This window comes from Pan paniscus, chromosome 9 (genome assembly GCF_029289425.2).
Source record: "Pan paniscus chromosome 9, NHGRI_mPanPan1-v2.0_pri, whole genome shotgun sequence".
NCBI classification, from domain to species: Eukaryota; Metazoa; Chordata; class Mammalia; order Primates; family Hominidae; genus Pan; species Pan paniscus.
Genome location: NC_073258.2, coordinates 123153356 through 123172122, shown reverse-complemented (window position 1 = coordinate 123172122; position 18767 = coordinate 123153356). Strand labels below are relative to the sequence as shown.

Below are 18767 nucleotides of genomic sequence, written 5' to 3'. Positions count from 1 at the left end.
GTTGATGAGGGTGCTCTTTCCCCAATATAAGTTCCCGTTGGTTTTGTAGAGAATCAGTTTGCTGTAAATATGTGGCTTTAATATGGGTTTCTTCTGTTCCTTTGGTTTATACGTCTATTTTTATATCAATACTCTGCTGTTTTGATTACTATAGCCTTGTAATATATTTTGAAGTCAGGTAATATGATGCCTCCATCTTAGGTCCCCATCTTGCCCCGCCGAGTACTGCTTTGGCTATTCAGGCTCTTTTCTGGTTCCACGTGAATTTTAGAATGTTTTTTCTTATTTTGTAAAGAATAATGTTATTTTGATAGGGATTACACTGAATCTGAAAATTGTCTTGGACAATATTGTCATTTTAATGATATTAATTCTTCTGATTCATGAGCTTGGGATTTTTTCCATTTATGTCATCTTTAATTTCTTTCATCAGCATTTTGTAGTTTCCTTTGTAGAGATATTTCATCTCCTTGGTTAAATTTATTCTTAGGTATTTATTTTTTTATAGCCATTGTAAGTGGGATTGCTTTTTTGATTTCTTTCTTGACTATATCATTATTAGTGTATAGAATGCTACTGATTTTTGTATGTTGATTTTATGTCCTGCAAATTTATTGAATTCATTTATCAAATCTAAGGGTTTTTTAGTGGAGTCTTTAGACTTTTCTGGATATAAGATCATATTATTAGTAAAGAGAGACAATTTGACTTTTCCTTTACAAGTTTGATGCCTTTTATTTCTTTTGCCTGATTGATCTGGTTAGGACTTCTAGGGTTAGTTCAATAGGGGTGGTTAGAGTGGGCTTGTTCCAGTTCTTAGAGGAAATGCTAATTCCTCCATTCAGTATGATGTTAGCTATGGGTTTATTGTATATGGCCTTTATTATTTTGAGGTATGTTTCTTATATACTTAGTTTATTGAGAGTTTTTATCATGAAGGAATGTGAAATTTTTTCAAATGCTTTTTCTGCACCCATTGAGACAATAATGTGTTTTTTATCTTTCATTTTGTTGATAAGATATGCTACATTTATTGATTTGCATATGTTGAACCATCCTTACATCCCTGGCATAAATCCCACTTGATCATGTTGTATTAATTTCATTGACGTTTTGTTGGATTTGTCTTGCTAGCATTTTGTTGAGGATTTTTGTGTTTGTTTATCAGATATATTGGCGTTAGTTTTCTTTTTTTGGTTGTGTCTTTGTCTGTTTTGGTATCAGGGTTGTGCTGACCTCATAGAATAAGTTAGTGAGAATTCTCTCCTTTTTGATTTTTTGGAATAGTTTCAAGATTGGTATTAGTTCTTGTTTATACAAGTGTTAGAATTTGGTTATGAATTCATCTAGCCCTGAGCTTTTCTTTGTTAAGAGGCATTTTATTCTGGATTCACTTTTTACTTATCATTGCTCTGTTCAAAATTTCTATTCTTCTTGATTTAATCCCCGTAGACTGTATTTTTCCAGGAATTTCCTTATTTCCTCTAGATTTTCCGATTTGTCAGCGTACAGTTTTTCATAATAGTCTCTGGATGATCTTTTGTATTTCTTTGGTATCACTTGTAATGTCTTCTTTTTCATTTCTGATTTTATTTATTTGCCTCTTCCTCTTCTTTTCTTGGTTAGTCTAGCTAGCAGTTTATCAGTTTTGTTTATTGTGTCAAGGAGACAGTTTCTTGTTTTGTTGATCTTTTGCATGTTGTAATATCTCTATTTCATTTAGTTCTGCTCTGATATTTATTATTTCTTCTGCTAATTTTGGGTTTGATTTTATCTTGCTTTTCTAGTTCCTTTAGGTGCATTGTTAAATTGTTCATTTGTAATTTTTCTACTTTTTTGATGTAGGTATTTATTGCTATGAACTTCCTTGTTAGCACTGCTTTTGCTGTATCCCACAGGTTTTGGTATATTGTGTTTCAGTTTTCATAAATTTTAAAACTTTCATCTTAATTTCTTTCTTGACCCAATGGTCATTCAGGAACATGCTGTAGAATTTCCATGTATTTGTATAGTTCCTAGAGTTTGTTTTGGTAATGATTTCTAGTTTTATTCCATTTTGGTTGGAGGAAATACTTGATATGATTTTAATTTATTGAAATGTGATGAACCTTGTTTTGTAGCCTATCATATGGTCTATCCTATAGAATGTTCCACGTGCTAATTAAAAGAATGTATATTCTGTGGTTGTTGGGTTGAATGTTCTGTAAATGTCTGTAGGGTCCATTTGGTTTTAAGCCCAGTTTAAATACAACGTTTCTCTGTTGATTTTCTTTCTAGATGATTTGTCTGAGAGTAGGGTGTTGAAGTCCCCTACTACTATTGTAATGAAGCACATCTATCTCTTTAGATCTAGTAATATTTGCTTTATGAATGTGGGTACTGCAGTGTTGGCTGCATCTGTATTTAGAATTGCTATATCCTTTTGTTCAATTGATCCCTTGTTCATTATATAATGACCTTCTTTGTCTTTTTTTTCTGTTTGTGACTTAAATTCTGTTTTATTTAATATACGTATAGCTGCTTCTGCTCACTTTTGGTTTCCAAAAGTGATGGAGTAGCTTTTTCCATCCTTTTATTTTCAGTGGATATGTGTCTTTACTGGTAAGGTGAGTTTCTTATAAGCAGCATATAGTCGGATTTTTAAAAATCTATTCATCCTCTCTATATTTTTAAGTGGATAATTTAATTCATTTATGTTCAAGGTTATTATTGATATGTAAGGCTTTTTTCTTGTCATATTGTTTATTGTTTTCTGGTTGTTTATGCTTTATTCTTTTCTTTTTTTATTGTTTGTCATAGTTTAGTGGATATCTAAAGTGGTACCATTTAAATCATTTTTGTTTTTCCTTTGTGTGATTACTTTACCAGTGAGTTTTATAGTCCTATGTGTTTTCATGATGACAAATCTCATTCTTTAATGCCCAGGTTGAAGACTCCTTTGAGCATTTCTTCTAGGACTGGCCTAGTGATAATGAATTCCTTCACCATTTGCTTATCTTGGAAAGACTTTATTTGTTATTCATTTATGAAGAATAATTTTGCTGGACATAGTATTTTTGGTTGATGTTGCTTTTTTTTTTCTTCTTCCTTTTAGCACTTTGACTATATTATCCCATTCTTTTCTGGTCTGTAAGGTTTCTGTTGAGAAATCTGTTGTTAATTTGATGGGGTTTCCTTTACAGGTGATTAGGTGCTTTTCTCTTGCTGTTTTTAGGATTCACTTTTTATCTTTGGCTTTAGACATTGTTACTATAATGTGCCATGGAGAAGACCCTTTTGCATTGTATTTGCCTGGGGCTTGTTGAGCCTCCTGTATTTGGATGTCTAAATCTCTTAATAACTTGGGAAGTTTTGATCTATTATTTTGTTAAATAGGTTTTTCTAGTCCTTTCATTTTCTCTTCACCCTTGGAGATACCAATAATTCGAATACTTAGTTGCTTTATGTTGTACCAAATGTCACAAAGGCTTTTTCTCATTCTTTTTTATTCTTTTTCCTTTATTTCTTGTTTGACTGTATTATGTCAAAAGACTTTTCTTTAAATTCTGAGAATCTTTCTTTTGCTTGATCTAGTCTATTGTTGAGCTTCCAAATGTATTTTATACTTCCTTCAAGAATACTCCAGAATTTCTATTCAATTCTTTTAAAAAAAATCTATCTCTTTATTAAATTTCTCATTCATATCCTGAATTGTTGCTCTGATTTATTTGTATTTTTTTTCAGAATTCTCTTGCATCTCACTGAACTTCTTTAAAATCAATATTTTGAATTCTTTAAAATCAATATTTTGAAAATTTTATTAAGATCTATTGCTGGAAAGTTATTGTGCTCCTTTGGAGGTATATTTCCTTGCTTTTTCATCTTTCATGTGTTCTTATGATGATATCTATGTATTTGGTGTAGCAGTCACTTCCTCCTATTTTTGAATTTACTTTTGTAGGAGACAGTTTTTCCTGAAGATGCATTTTAGGTGTTGGCTGGGTGGGGCATTTTGGCTTTGATTCTGGGTGCATGCAGTAGTACAGCCTCTGTATGATTTGTTTGGCTGTAGGTGGTGTTATTGGTATCTGTGATTTCCTCAGTGAGTTAGGGTGCAGCTATTAGTGAAAACTGTAGTAAAGTTGTGCTGGGGACTGGGATGCCATGTGGGCTAGTCTTCAGGCCCTAGTGGTGACAGTGGTAGGCTGAGAATGCCTATCTTTTTGCCCCAGGATGATGTACACTGGCATCAGTGTTCGTGGTTACTGGCCAGCCAATTCATAGGCCTCCAGGTGACTTGCTGAGATACTAATAGTAGCAGGAGTGATCCAGGCAGATGGGCAGGTTCTTGGGTTCCTAGGCAGCCAGTGTGGCATGGGCTATGACAGTAGCAGTGGTGGGACAATTTTCTGGGTCCCCAGCAGTGTGTTTTGATGGCAATCTCCAGGCGTGCAGGTGGCACTAACTGGTAAGCGCCAGCTGAGGTGGTAGCGGGTAGGAGTTTAGGCTTAACTTCAGGCCGCTGGGAGAGTGTTCAGGAACCTAACGTGGTGAATTGAGTTGGGCAAACACAAGGATCATGGGCTATGTGCTCTATCTCAGGGAAGAGAAACAAACCATCTGGGTGGGCTTGTGCTCAGGTTCCCCAGTGATGACAGCAGGCACCAGCCATGGTGAGAGGGAGCAGGGGAATATTCAGGCCCAGGCAGAGTTCCTGTGTGAAGTGTGGTAGCAGTTGTGCTGAGGCCCTGCAGCTGGAGAGGTAGGGGCTGGCATTGGTGGCCATAGCCTGGGCCAGTGGTTGGGCAATGCATGTCCCTCTCATGCCCCAATTGCAGTGGCCCTTGTCCCTTACCCCTGGTGGCTGTAGCCCATGCCTAGCTCGTGCCACAGCCCTGGATGTAGGTAGACCCTGCCCAACTCACAACTAAGTCCCAGTGGCAACTTGTACCCTGCTCACATCTCAGTCTCAGTCCTGGTGGTACACACTTCCCAATACTGACAGCTGCAGCCCACGCCATGCTGACTTCTTGGTCCTGGCTGTGGGAGTGCTCCCAGTTTGCACCTCCGTCCCAGCAGCAGCAGTCCATGTTTCCCTAATGCTCCAGCAAGCAGGGCTGGGCAGCAGGACAGCATGCAGTCTGCCAAAGGCTAGGTTTGTGGATCCTTAGGTTTCAGAAAGGGTGTGGAATCCCACACAAACTCCGTTTCTGGAGTAGTTCTCTCTCACAATCTCCCAGCAGCTCCCTATGTTGGTTTCAGAAGTTGGGAATGTTAAGGTGCTCCTCCATGGCCAAGAATGCATGAATCCATGGTGTAATGGGCTGCTAGAAGCCTCTCAACTATCCTTTGTGTTGGAAATTTACTCTGGCTCCTGCCAATCCTGGCCAAGCAGGCTGCCTCTCTTCCTTCTCCTTCCTTGCTTTTGGTGTTTTCAGTCATTTTTTCTGTTGAATTCCAGAGTTCTCTCTTGGATAATGTATTTGAAGGATGATTGTTTATACACTATTTTGGTTCTTCTAAGTGGAGGATGCAAGCACGAAATCCTAATAGTTAGCTATCTTGAAGCCCCTTCTATGCCTTTTGTTTTCCATTCATCCATATGTTCTTTGGTACTTTTTCCCTCTTATACTGACTTCTTTTTTGATTAATTTTTTGTGGTTCCATTTTACATTCTTTATTATTGGCTTGTTAGCTATACTTCTTTTTCCAGAGGTTTCCTAAGATTTGTTTTAACTTAATCTTCAATGTATTGAGTGGAATTTAAAATAATATTAAAGTACTTTATGTAGAATGTGAGACTCTTAAAGCAATATACTTCCATTTTTCTTCTGTCCTTTGTGCTGTTGATGTAATGCATTTTACTTCTGCAAATGCTATAAACCCCATCACACATTGTCATTATTTTTACTTTAAAGAATCAATTATTTTATAAAGAAATTTTTGAAATGATATTTTAGAGTGTCTTTTATATTGACAGATATATTTAATTATTTTTAGTGTCCTCCATTCCTTCATGTAGAGTCAAATTTCAACCTGGTATTGTTTTCCTTTTGTGCAAAGAAATTCCCTTCTTGTAGTTCAGGTCTGCTGCTGATGAATTAACTCAGCAATGAATGCATTAACTTCAGACAATCTTTGTTTGTCTGAAGAAGTTTTTATTTTGCTGTCATTTTTGAAAGATATTTTTGTTGGGTGTGGAATTTTAGGTTGACAGTTCTTTTCCTTCAGTGCATTAAAGATGCCTTCCATTATCTTCTCATCTGCCTGATTTCTGATAAGGTCTGTTTTCAATTATTTTATCTTTGTTCCTGTATTTGTAATACATCTTTTTACTCTGGCTGACTTTAAGATTTTTCTCTTTTGCACTGGTTTTCAACAATTGGATTATGACATGTCTTGCTGTGGTTTTCTTTGTTTCTTCTACTTTAAAAACGTTTTAAGATTTTAAATTTTGTGATTTTATAGCTTCTACCAAATTTGAAAAAAACTTTATGTCATTAGTTTTAAAAATAATTTGTATGTGCATTATCTTCCTCCCTTCTCCCTCTCCTTTTTTTAAACTCCAATTACACATATTTTAGACTGCCTGATATTTTCTCACAGTGTACTAATACAGTGTTCATATTTTTCCAGTCTTTTTTCTTTCTGTGTTTCATAGCAATTTCTACTGATATGTTTTTAAGTTCACTAATCTTCTGCAGTGTCTAATCTCTTAAACTCATTCAGTAAATTTTTAATCCCATATATATGTTTTTAACTTTAGTTCAACTTGAGTCCTCTTTATATCTATTTCTCTAGTCATCATGACCATGTTTTCCTCCACTTTCTTGACTATATGAAGTATATTTATAATATAGTATAAATATGTATATGTACATATGTATATATCTTATGTAAATACATGTATGTTTATAAATGTTTATTTATACCATACTATAAATATACATATAAATATATTAATATATTGTATAAATATATTTATATATAATATATTGTATAAATATATTATATATAATATATTGTATAAATATATTAATATATTGTATAAAAATATTTATACAATATATTAATACTAATAATTAATCATTATAATAAATTAATAATTTAATAATGATAAATTAATTAAATTAATTATTAAGAATCTTATAACATAATTTGTATATAATTTATATATTATGTATAATATAATGATGATTATATATAAATTATATGTTATATAAATATAAATTATATATAAATGATAATATAATGATATATAAATTATATATTGTATAATATAAATTATATTATAAAATATATTATATATTATATAGTTTATATTATACAATATATAAATTATTATAAATATATTTATACTTATAAATTAATATTTGTAATATATATAAGATATTTGTATGTATATTAGCTGTTTTAAAGTCATTGTTTGCTAATTCTGCCATCGGTATCATATTGGTCTGTTTTTATTGATTGATTTTTCTCCAGTTTATAGATATATTTCCTGCTTCTTTGCCTGCCTAGTCATTTAAGGATTATTTTTAGGTGTGGCAAAATATATATGACATAAAATGTACATTTTAATAATTTTTAAGTATACAGTTGAGTAGGGTTAAGTATATTTATATTGTGCAATAATTGCTAGAACTCTTTTCACCTTTCAAAACTGAAACTCCATAGTTATTAAAAAAAATTTCCCATTTCCCTTATACTCCACCTGCTGGCATTCACCATTCTACTTTCTGTTTTTATAAATTTGACTATTCTAGATACCTCATATAAATGGAATTTGTCTTTTCTTGACTGACTTATTTCATTAGCTTAAAGTTCATCCACGTTGTAGCATGTGTTAAAATTTTCTTGCTTTTAAAGTCTGAATAGTATTCCATTTTATATATATATTCCACATTTTGTTTATTCATCCATCAGTGAACACTTGTGTTGCTTCCACATGTTAGCTACTGTGAATAATGCTGCAACAAACATGGGCATATAACACATATCTAGTCATTTTTTATTGTATGCAAGACATTACTAATTTTACCCTGTTGCATGCTGGATTTTGTTGTATTCCTTTAATGATGGGACCTTTGCTCTAAGATGTGCACAAATGGCTTGGCCTATGTTTGATAATATTTTAGGCCTAATTTTAAGTTTTGCTAGGCAGGTTCTAAATAATCTTTTACTTGGAGCTAATTTGACTCTGGTACTGAAATAACATCCTTTTGAGGATTCTATATGCCTCACGCATAGGAAGTCTTTTCACTTTCTCTAGTTGGAAAAATAAACTATTCTGAGTACTATGTTTGTTTTAAGAATGATTATGTCTACTGATTTCTGTTCATTCTGTAATTGGCCTTGGGCAATTTTCTCTCTCACAATTCCAAACCAGTACTTAGCCAAAACCTTTAGTATACGTCTGTGCAGATCTTTGAAACCTTCTCTCTATGATGCTTCTTCCTATTATTTTGCCTCATAAATTCTAGCAACCTCAGTGTTTCTGAATTCTGAACTTTGTCTCCTCAGTTTAGCGAACTGCGCTTGGAAACTCACACTGGGAAGTAAGCTGGGCAATTATAGGGCTCACTTTATTTATTTACCTTCTCTTAGTGATCACTAACCATTTTTATAATTGTTTAAGATTGGAGGGTGTATTTTGTTCCTGGAAGTGTATCATGGTTGTTATCTATTCTTTTTTGGTTTAATTTCTTCCATTCAATATTATGTCTGTGAAATTTATTTTTATTGTTGTATATATAAGTAGTTTAAAATTTGCTGTGTAGTGTTCCATTGTATAAATATCCCACAATTTAAAAGAGCCTCTATATTTATTTTTTATTTTTAATTGATACATATTTATTGGGTATATGTGATATTTTGATATATGTATACAATGTGTAATGTGATCAAATCACAGTGTTTAGGATATTCATCAACTCAAACATTTTTTCATTTCTTTGTGTTGGAAATATTTCAAATCTTTTCTAGCTATTTTGAAATATACAATAAATTTTTGTTAACTATAGTCACCCTATTGTGTTATTGAATACTAGAACTTATTCATTCTATCTAATTGTATTTCTTTTATAGGGATGGGGTATCACTGTGTTACCCAGGCAGGAGTGTAGTGCTTATTCAAATGTACCATCATAGCACACTACAGTCTCAAACTCCTGGGCTCAAGCAATCCTTCTCTTTCAGCTTCCTGAGTAGCTGGACTCTAGCTGGGCATGCAGCACTGCACCTGGCTTTCTACCTATTTTTGAATCCATTAACCAATGTATTTCCATTGACCAACTTACCCTTCCCTTTGGTAACCATCATTCTACTCTCTACCTCCATGACACCAACTTTTTTATCTCTCACATATGAATGAGAGCCTGTGAAAATTGTCTTTCTATGTCTGGCTTATTTCACCTAACATAATGACCCCTAGTTCCATATATGTTGCTGTAAATGACAGGGTTCAATTATTTTTTATGGCTGAATAGTATTCTATTGCATATATATACCAAATTCTTTCTTTTCTTTTCTTTTCTTTCTTTCTTTCTTTCTTTCTTTCTTTCTTTCTTTCTTTCTCTCTTTCTTTTCTTTCTTTTCTTTTCTTTTCTTTCTTTCTTTCTTTCTTTCTTTCTTTCTTTCTTTCCTTTCTTCCTTTCTTCCTTCCTCTCCCCCTCCTTCCCTCCCTCCTTTCTCTTTCTTTCTTTCTTTCTTTCTTTCTTCTTTCTTTCATCTTCTTTTTCCTTCCTTCCTTGCTTCCTTCCTCTTTCTCTTCCCCTCCCTCTCTTCCTCCCCCGATCTCTCTCTCTCTCTTTTTTCTTTCTCTGTCTTTTCTTTTTTCTTTTCTTTTCCTTTTGACAGGGTCTTGCTGTGTCACCCAGGCTAAAGTGGTGCAAACATAGCTTACTGTAGCCTTGACCTCCTAGGCTCAAGTAATCCTTCCCACCTCAGCCTCCCAAGTAGCTGGGACTACAGGTACATGCCACCATGGCCAGCTAATTATTTTTTAATTTTTTTTGTGTGTGTGGAGATGGGGGTCTCACTATTTTGCCCAGGCTGGTCTAGAATTCCTGGGTTCAAGCTATCCTCCTGCCTCAGCCTCCCAAAGTGCTGGGTTTACAAGCATGAGCCACTATACCTGGCTCCAGTTTTTTTTTATCCATTCATCCATTGATGGGCAGTTAGGTTAATTCCATATTTTGTTTGTATTGAAAATAGTGCCACAATTAACATGGGCATGTAGATATTTCTTTGATATACTCATTTCCATTCTTTTGGATATATAATCAGCAATGGGATTGCTGGATAATATGGTAGATTTAGTTTTAGTTTCTTAAGTAATTTCCATACTGTTTTCTGTAGTGACTGTACTAATTTACATTCCCACGAACAGTGTATGAGCTCCTCTTTCTTCACATCCTTGCCAGCATCTGTTATTGCCTGCCTTTTTGGTACAAGCCATTTTAGTTGGGGTGAGAAAATACAGTGAGGTTTTCATTTTCATTTCCCTGATTATTAGGATGTTGAGCATTTTTTTTTTTCACGTGCCTCTTGGCCATTTGTATGTCTTCTTTTGAGAAATGTCCATTCAGATCTTTTGCCCATTTTTAAATCAAATTATTTATTTATCTTGTTACTAAGTTGTTTAAATTCCTTGTGTATGCTGGTTTTTAATCTCTTGGACAGGTAGTTTGAAATATTTTCTCTCATTCTACAAGATGTCTCTTCACTTTGTTGATTGTCTCCTTTGCTCTTCAGAAGCTTTTTAGTTTGATGTAATCTCATTTGTCCATTTTTGTTTTTGTTGACTGTGCTTTTGAGATCTTACCCAAAAAACTTTTACCCAGACCAATGTCAAGTGTTTTTCCAATGTTTTCTTCTGATAGCTGCATAGTTTCAAGTCTTACTTTTAAGTCTTTAATCCATTTTCATTTGATTTTTGTATATGAGGAGAAATGGGTCTAATTTTATTTTTCTGCATATGAATATGCAATGTTTTGTAGTTTTTCTTATAGAGATATTTCACTTCCTTGTTAAATTTATTCCTACATATTTTACATTTTGTGGCTCTTATAAGTGGTATTAATTTTTTTATTTCTTTTTCTGCTTGTTCATTATTGGTGTATAGAAATGCTACAGATTTTTGTATGTTAATTTTGTATTCTGCAAGTTACTGAATTCATTTATCAGTTTTAAGAGTTTTTTGGTGGAGTGTTTGCGGTTTTCTAGAAATAAGATCATATCTTCTTTAAACAGGGACAATTTGACTTCCTATTTTCCAATGTGGATGTTCTTTATTTCTTTCTCTTGCCTAATTTCACTGGCTAGGACTTCTAGTACTATGTCAAAAAAAGTGGTAAGACTAGGCATCTTTGTTTTTTCCAGTTCTTAGAGAAAAAGTTTTCAGCTTTTCCTCATTCCGTATAATGTTAGCTGTGTGTTTTCCCATATGGCCTTTATTCTGTTGAGGTATGTACTGTCTATACCTAATTTGTTGAGAGTTCTTATTATGAAGTGATGTTAAATTGTATCCAGTGCTTTTTCTGAATCTATTGAGATGATTGTATGGCTTTTGTCCATACAGTGCAATGTATCGCCTTTATTTTTTGCATATGTAGAACCTTCCTTGCATCCCTGGGATAAATTCCACTTGATCATGTTGAATAATCTTTTAAATGTGCTCTCAATTTATATTTTTATTTTTTCTATTACTGATGGATATTTAGATAATCTCTACTTTTTAGCTACTAAAAAGAAATCTGTTATGAACATAACTGTACATGTCTTTGGTAGACATAAACCCAGCATTTGTTTTTGAAAAATAATTTCCTAAATCCTCCGGAAGATTGCATTTGTAGCAATAGCTGCTTCATCTATATGCATTTTTACCAAATCATGAATTTTCTCTAGAAAGACCTTCACTTCATAAATTGTTAGTAGGAGTGAAGGGGGTCCATTCATCAATATCTTCTTGTACAATGTACCAGGAAGACTGTGTACTCCTATACATGCCAACCTTAAAACTCAAAGATAATGCAAGTAAAGATAAGGTCTCTTCACTATGTAAATCTCCACAGACACACACGTTATCACTACAAGGTAGTGCACATATGCTGTGTATCCTTGTGGAGACAATACTATATAGAATAGCATGACTTTGGTATAATTAAGATTTTCTATTGAATCGCTACTCTGTACCTTTGTAGCTACTTGTCCTTAAGCAAGTTATGTAATTACTCATCTTAGTTTTCTTATTTAGAGAATAATATTAGTACAAATCTTACAGGTGTGAAGATTGAATGAGAGAGCAGATGTTAAACACCCAGAGTAGTGAGTTTTCCTGAGGAATTTGGTAAGTACTTTAAGGAAGGACAGGACATAAAGACTGGATGAGAAAGAAAGCATTCTCCCTAAGGGGTGTGTGCATGAACAAAAGCATGAAAATGGCCATTTATTTGGCGTCTTCCTGAAATGATGTATTGAGAAGTTTGACTAGAGCAGTGAATTTGTGAAAAATAGTAGCTATTGAACGATTTGGGTGGAGAGGCAGGTTGGGACCAAATTTAAACCTGCCAGGATGAATGATTCAATGTTATCCTGCAAGGGAGTAATTTTTTTGTGTAGGCAAAAAATGAAGGCAGAAATGTTTGGGGAAAAGGCAGCTTGGCTATGCTGAAAAGTTTGAAGGGGGAGGAGACAGGAGGCACAGAAAATCTGTGGTTTTCATGGGTGAGTAGACTCTGTGGGATACTGTCGCACTTTCCAAAAGAAGATTCTATCGAACCAGTCAGGCAGACCTGTTCACTGTTCTCTTGTTGGTCCCCTGCTTTCGGTGATTTCCTTCCCTTTTCTCTCTGCCAACTCATGTTCCAATCTTCCTTCAGAACCTGGCTCAAGGCTCATCTCCACCAGGAGGCCTACTTGGTGTCTGGTCTATAACTGATTTTTAATCTGGGTCAATGATCTGTTAAAGAAAAATAGTCCCCCATTCTGACCTAGAGAACTGACTGCTGAGAGATATGCCAAGTTTTGTAGACAGTGTTGAAAAACCACACCAATAGGGGTCAGATCAGCCACTCTTCAAAAGAAATCAGAGAGCGAATCTGCTGGAAATAAAATCAACCCTTCCTCATTATGTTTCCTCTTTGTGTACTTTTCCTGGGTTGATGCCCAGGTCTGGGAAGAGGAGAATGGATACGGCTCGGAGTGGGTTAGCTGTGAGTTCTTAGCATCTGTGTTCTTGGATCCCACAGCCTTTGGATCAGGAGGAGGTCAGGTCAGATTGGTTATAAGATTTTTAATTAATGCACAGATTATGCCCAGTGTACAGGTCTATATACAATAGAAAAATTTGCATCACATTAATTTATAAAAATTATGAGACTGCTCTTAGCCTTGTGCTTATTTTGTGATTGTAGAGTAAAATAATTAGCTCTTTAACGTTTTGAACTTTGCAGTTGGTTCATAGAACTTATTCAGTTCCTTTCATGGTCATTTTAGTCAGTTTTCTTTCTGTCAGTTTTATTGTATCATTTACATAAAACAAAATTAATTCTTTTTAAGGATATGGTTCAATGAGCTTTGATGAGTGTGTACAGTCACATAACCACTGTCAGTGTCATTTTCATTATACCTAAAACTTCCTTTATTCTCCTTTGCAGTAAATATCCTACTTTCATTCCTATCCTCAGTCAATGATCTGCTTTTTGTCACTATAATTTTGCTTTTTTCCAGAATGCTATGTAAATCAAATCTGGCTTCTTTCATTTAGTCTGATGCTTTTGAGATTTGCCCCTGTTGTTTCATTTATCAGTAATTTGTTTCTTTTTATTACTGAGTAGTATTCCACTGTAGGGATGTATAATAATTTATGAATTCACTAGTGGATTCACATATGAGTTATTTCCAATTTTTGCTAAGAATAAAGTTTCTATAAACATTTGCATGTGGGTCTTTTTTTTTTTTTTGAGACAGAGTCTCACTCTGTCGGCCAGGCTGGAGTGCAGTGGCATGATCTTGGTTCACTGCAACCTCCGTCTCCCGAGCTCAAGCAATTCTCCTGCCTCAGCCTCCTGAGTGGCTGGGATTACAGGCGTGTGCCACCATGTCCGGCTAATTTTTGTATTTTTAGTAGAGACAGGGTTTCACCATGTTGGCCAGGCTGGTCTCGAACTCCTGACCTCAGGTAATCCACCCGCCTCAGCCTACCAAAGTGCTGGGATTACAGGTGTGAGCCACCGTGCCCAGCCACATGCAGGTCTTTACATGGATATATATTTTCATTTCTCTATAGTCCCAGGAATGGGACTGCTGGGTCATGTGGTAAGTGTATGTTTAACTTCATCAGAAACTGCCACACTGTTACCCAAAGCAGCTGTGCCATTTTGCATTCTCACCAGCAAAGCATAAAAATTCCAATTTCTCTGTATCCTTGCCACTACTTGGTATTGTCAGTCTTTTAAATTTTAGCTGTGTAGGCTGGGTGTGGTGGCTCATGCCTGTAATCCCAGCACTTTGGGAGGCCAAGGCGGGTGGATCACCTGAGGTCAGGAGTTTGAGACCAGCCTGGCCAACATGGGGAAACCTCTTCTCTACTAAACATACAAAAATTAGCCAGGCATGGTGGTGCATGCCTGTAATCTCAGCTACTCGCGAAGGTGAGGCAGGAGAATGGCTTGAACCCAGAAGCGGAGGTTGCGGTGAGCTGAGATTGCCACTGCACACTGCACTCCAGCCTGGGCAACAGAGCACGACTCCATCTCAAATAAATAAATAAATAAATAAATAGCTGTGTATAATGGCATTTCATTATGACTTTAACTTACGTTCCTCTAATGAGTAATCATGTTAAGCCTCTTTTTCGGTGCTTATTTGACACGTATATTTTCTTTGGTGAGATGTATATTCAAATATTTTGCACCTTTTACTAATGGATTGTCTTACTGAATTTTGAGAGTTCTTTATATATTCTAAATATGTTCTTTATCAGATATAAGTTTTGCTAATATTTTCTCCCAGTATGTAGCTTGTCTACTAATTTTCTTATGGTGTCTTTTGAGAAGCAGAAGTTTTAAATTTCGATAAATTTCAAGTTATCAGTTTTTTCTTTTATACTTCTTAAGTTTTTATCCTATATAAAAAAATCTTTGCTTAACTCAAGATCATGAAGATTTTATCTTGTTTTACTTTAGGCATTTTATAGATTTTGATAAATTATTTTTAAATTTTATTTATTGTTTTCTTTTTTTATTGTCATGGAAAATTGTGTTTTCATTTTTCCAAAAATTGCACCAAAGTAAAGCAAAGTGTAGTTGATGTAGGTGTGTTGTGTAGGTGTTAGCAGTAGTGCCCTCACCACGCACTCATTGGACAGTAGCGCAACCCCAAGGAAAGAATGGTTAGCTCTATAAATCTTTTTTTTTTTTTTTTGAGACGGCGTCTCGCTCAGGCTGGAGTGCAGTGGCGCGATCTCAGCTCACTGCAAGCTCTGCCTCCCAGGTTCACGCCCTTCTCCTGCCTCAGCCTCCTGAGTAGCTGGGACTACAGGCGTCGGCCACCACGCCCGGCTAATTTTTTGTATAATTTTTTTTTTTTTAGTAGAGACGGGGTTTCACCGTGTTAGCTAGGATGGTCTTCATCTCCTTACCTCGTGATCCACCTGCCTCAGCCTCCCAAAGTGCTGGGATTACAGGCGTGAGCCACCGCGCCAGGCCAGCTCTATAAATCTTTAAATTCATGGCTATAATCCATTTCAAGGTAATTTTTGTGTAGAGTGCAAGGTAAAGGTTGAAGTTGGTTTTTTTTTTTTCATGTGGATATCAATCGTTTTAGTTGCTTTTTGCTTTAAAACACTATCCTATCTCCACTGAAATAACTTGGTTCCTTCAGTGCAAATCAATTGACTCTATATGTGTAGGTCTATTACTGTTCCCATGGATCAATATGTCTACGCTTATGCCAATAATCTACCATACTGACTGATTACTGTGGCTTTGTAGTAAGACTGGAAGTCAGGTGGTATAATTCTTCCAAATTATTTTTCTTTTCCAAAACTGTTTATCCTAGGTCCTTTGCATTTCCATATAAATGTTAGAGTCAGCTTGTCAATTTCTAAAAACTTGCTGGAATTTTGCATGACATTGCATTAAACCTATAGATCAATTTGGGTAGAATTGCCTTTTAACAAAACTGGGCCTTCTGATCCATGTACACAATATATCTTTCCATTGACTTCAATCTTCTTTAATACCTTTCAGTAATATTTTATAGTCTTCAGTGCATGAACTTTGGACACACTTTGTTAGATATATATCATGAAATATTTTATAGTTTCTAGGCTATTTTAAATAATGTTTAAAAATTTTAGTTTTCAGTTATTCATTGCTACTATTTAGAAACACAAATGACTTTTATATGTTGACCTTGTAATTTCTAGGGCTGCTATCACAAACTGTCACAAACTGGAGGGCTTAAAACAGTATAAATTTATTATTTCACAGTTCTGAAAGGCTAGAAGTCCAGAATCAAAGTGCTAGCAAATGTGGTTCTTTCTGGAGGCTCTGAGGGAAGCGTGTCCCATGCCTCTCTCCTAGCCTCTGGTGGTTGTCAGCAATCCCTGACGGTCCTGTCTTGTAGCTGCATCATTCCAGTCTCTGCCTCTACTGCTACATGGCATTCTCCCTCTGGGTTAGTCTCTGTGTCCAAATTTCCCTCTTCTTGTAGAAACAGCAGTCCCTGAATTAAAGACTCACCTTGGTCTAGTAAGTCTTCATCCTAACTCATTACATCTACAAAGACCCTGTTTTCAAATAAGGTCACATTCACAGGTACTGGAGGTGAGGACTTGAACATATATTTTGGGGAGACACAATTCAACCCACAATACCTTGTGTCCTGCAGCCTTGCTAAATTCACTTACTAGTTCTTTTATATTTTCCTGCAGATTATTTGGGATTTTCTATATAGATGATCAGTCAGTTTACTTTTGACAAAAACACCAGAGCCACATATGAGCAAAGGTTTCTCTATATTAACCACTTCTCTTGTGTTATTGCCGTAGAGTTCGAGGTTTTTTTTAAAAAAGTGTCTGTTGATTCCAATCTTGACTAATCATGTTGAGCCTCTTTTTCAGCACTTACTTGACTTGTATATTTTCTTTGGTGAGATGTATATTCAAATATTTTGCACTTTTTACTAATGGATTGTCTTATTGAATTTTGAGAGTTCTTCATATATTCTAAATATGTTCTTTATCAGGTATAAGTTTGGCAATATTTTCTCCTAGTACGTAACTTGTCTACTAATTTTCTTACAGTGTCTTCTGGGAAGCAGAAGTTTTAAATTTTGATAAATTTCAAGGTATCAGGTTTTTCTTTTATAGTTCATAATTTTTTTGTCCTATATAAAAAATCTTTGCTTAACTCAAGATCACAGAGATTTTGTCTTATGCTTTACTTTAGGCATTTTATAGTTTTAGCTCTATAAATCTTTGTTTAAAATTTTATTTATTGTTTTATTTTCTTTATTGTGGAAAATCAGGTTTTCATTTTTCCAAAAATTGCACCAAAGTAAAGCAAAGCTCTAGTTGATGTGGGTGTCTTGTGTAGGCGTTAGCAGTAGTGCCCTCACTGTGCACTCATTGGACAGTAATAAACCTTAAGTTGACTTTTCAAAATTCTTTCAAGCTTCTCTTTATACTAGGTGCTGTCCATATCATCACATGCTTTTCCAACTGTATAGCTGAGTGGTGGATGAGAATGAAGTGAGTGAGGCATGTGCTCCAGGTGCAAAACTTAAGGAGGCACCAAGACTTTGGAAATCAAGATAAATAATACCTTTATGCAATATTTTAAAAGTAGAAATTCACACAACTATCCATGATGAACAAAATATCAACAATATAAATAAAGATAGAGGACTTTACCCTGCATTCACATGACCCTGCCTCACTCAGCTCACCCTAAATCTGGCCCTGCTGTCTCTACTGCTATCAGCTGCTCTTTCTCAGTATGATCAATGTCAGCGAAACAAATTATAGGTGCTTGGCATGGCTTCAGGGGCCAATTTTGCCGAGATCATAACAAGTCTTTTTTCCCCTACTTTCACCTGATTTAATCCTGTAGTTCAGTTGGTTCTCAGTCTTCCAACTCTTAGTCTTCCACTCTTTTTTTTTTAATTTTAATTATTATACTTTAAGTTCTAGGGTACATGTGCACAACATGCAGATTTGTTACATAGGTATACATGTGCCATGTTGGTTTGCTGCACCCATTAACTCGTCATTTACATTAGGTATTTCTCCTAATGCTATCCCTCCCCCTGCCTTCTACCTCATGACAGGCCCCGGGGTGTGATGTTCCCTGCCTTGTGTCCAAGTGTTCTCATTGTTCAATTCCCACCTACGAATGAGAATATGTGGTGTTTGGTTTTCAGTCCTTGTGATAGTTTGCTCAGAATGATGGTTTCCAGCTGCATCCATGTCCCTGCAAAGGACGTGAACTCATTCTTTTTATGGCTGCATAGTATTCCATGGTATATATGTGCCACTATCCAGAATCTACAAATAAATCAAACAAATTTACAAGAAAAAAACAAATGACCCCATCAAAAAGTGAGCAAAGGATATGAACAGACACTTCTCAAAAGAAGACATTTATGCAGCCAACAGACACATGAAAAAATGCTCATCATCACTGGTCATCAGAGAAATGCAAATCAAAACCACAATGAGATACCATCTCACTCCAGTTAGAATGGCGATTATTAAAAAGTCAGGAAACAACAGATGCTGG

General features: G+C 35.2%; 1 non-coding gene and 1 pseudogene across 1 annotated transcript; both read right to left on the bottom strand.

Annotated features, from left to right (window-relative positions):
• Positions 1 to 15250: 15250 nt before the first annotated feature.
• LOC112441299 (U4atac minor spliceosomal RNA) lies at positions 15251 to 15375 on the bottom strand. Its single transcript, XR_003029236.1, has one exon. It is a non-coding gene; the product is annotated as a U4atac minor spliceosomal RNA (small nuclear RNA).
• Positions 15376 to 17522: 2147 nt separating this feature from the next.
• Positions 17523 to 17641, bottom strand: LOC112441300 (U4atac minor spliceosomal RNA; annotated as a pseudogene).
• Between the last annotated feature and the right edge of the window lie 1126 nt (positions 17642 to 18767).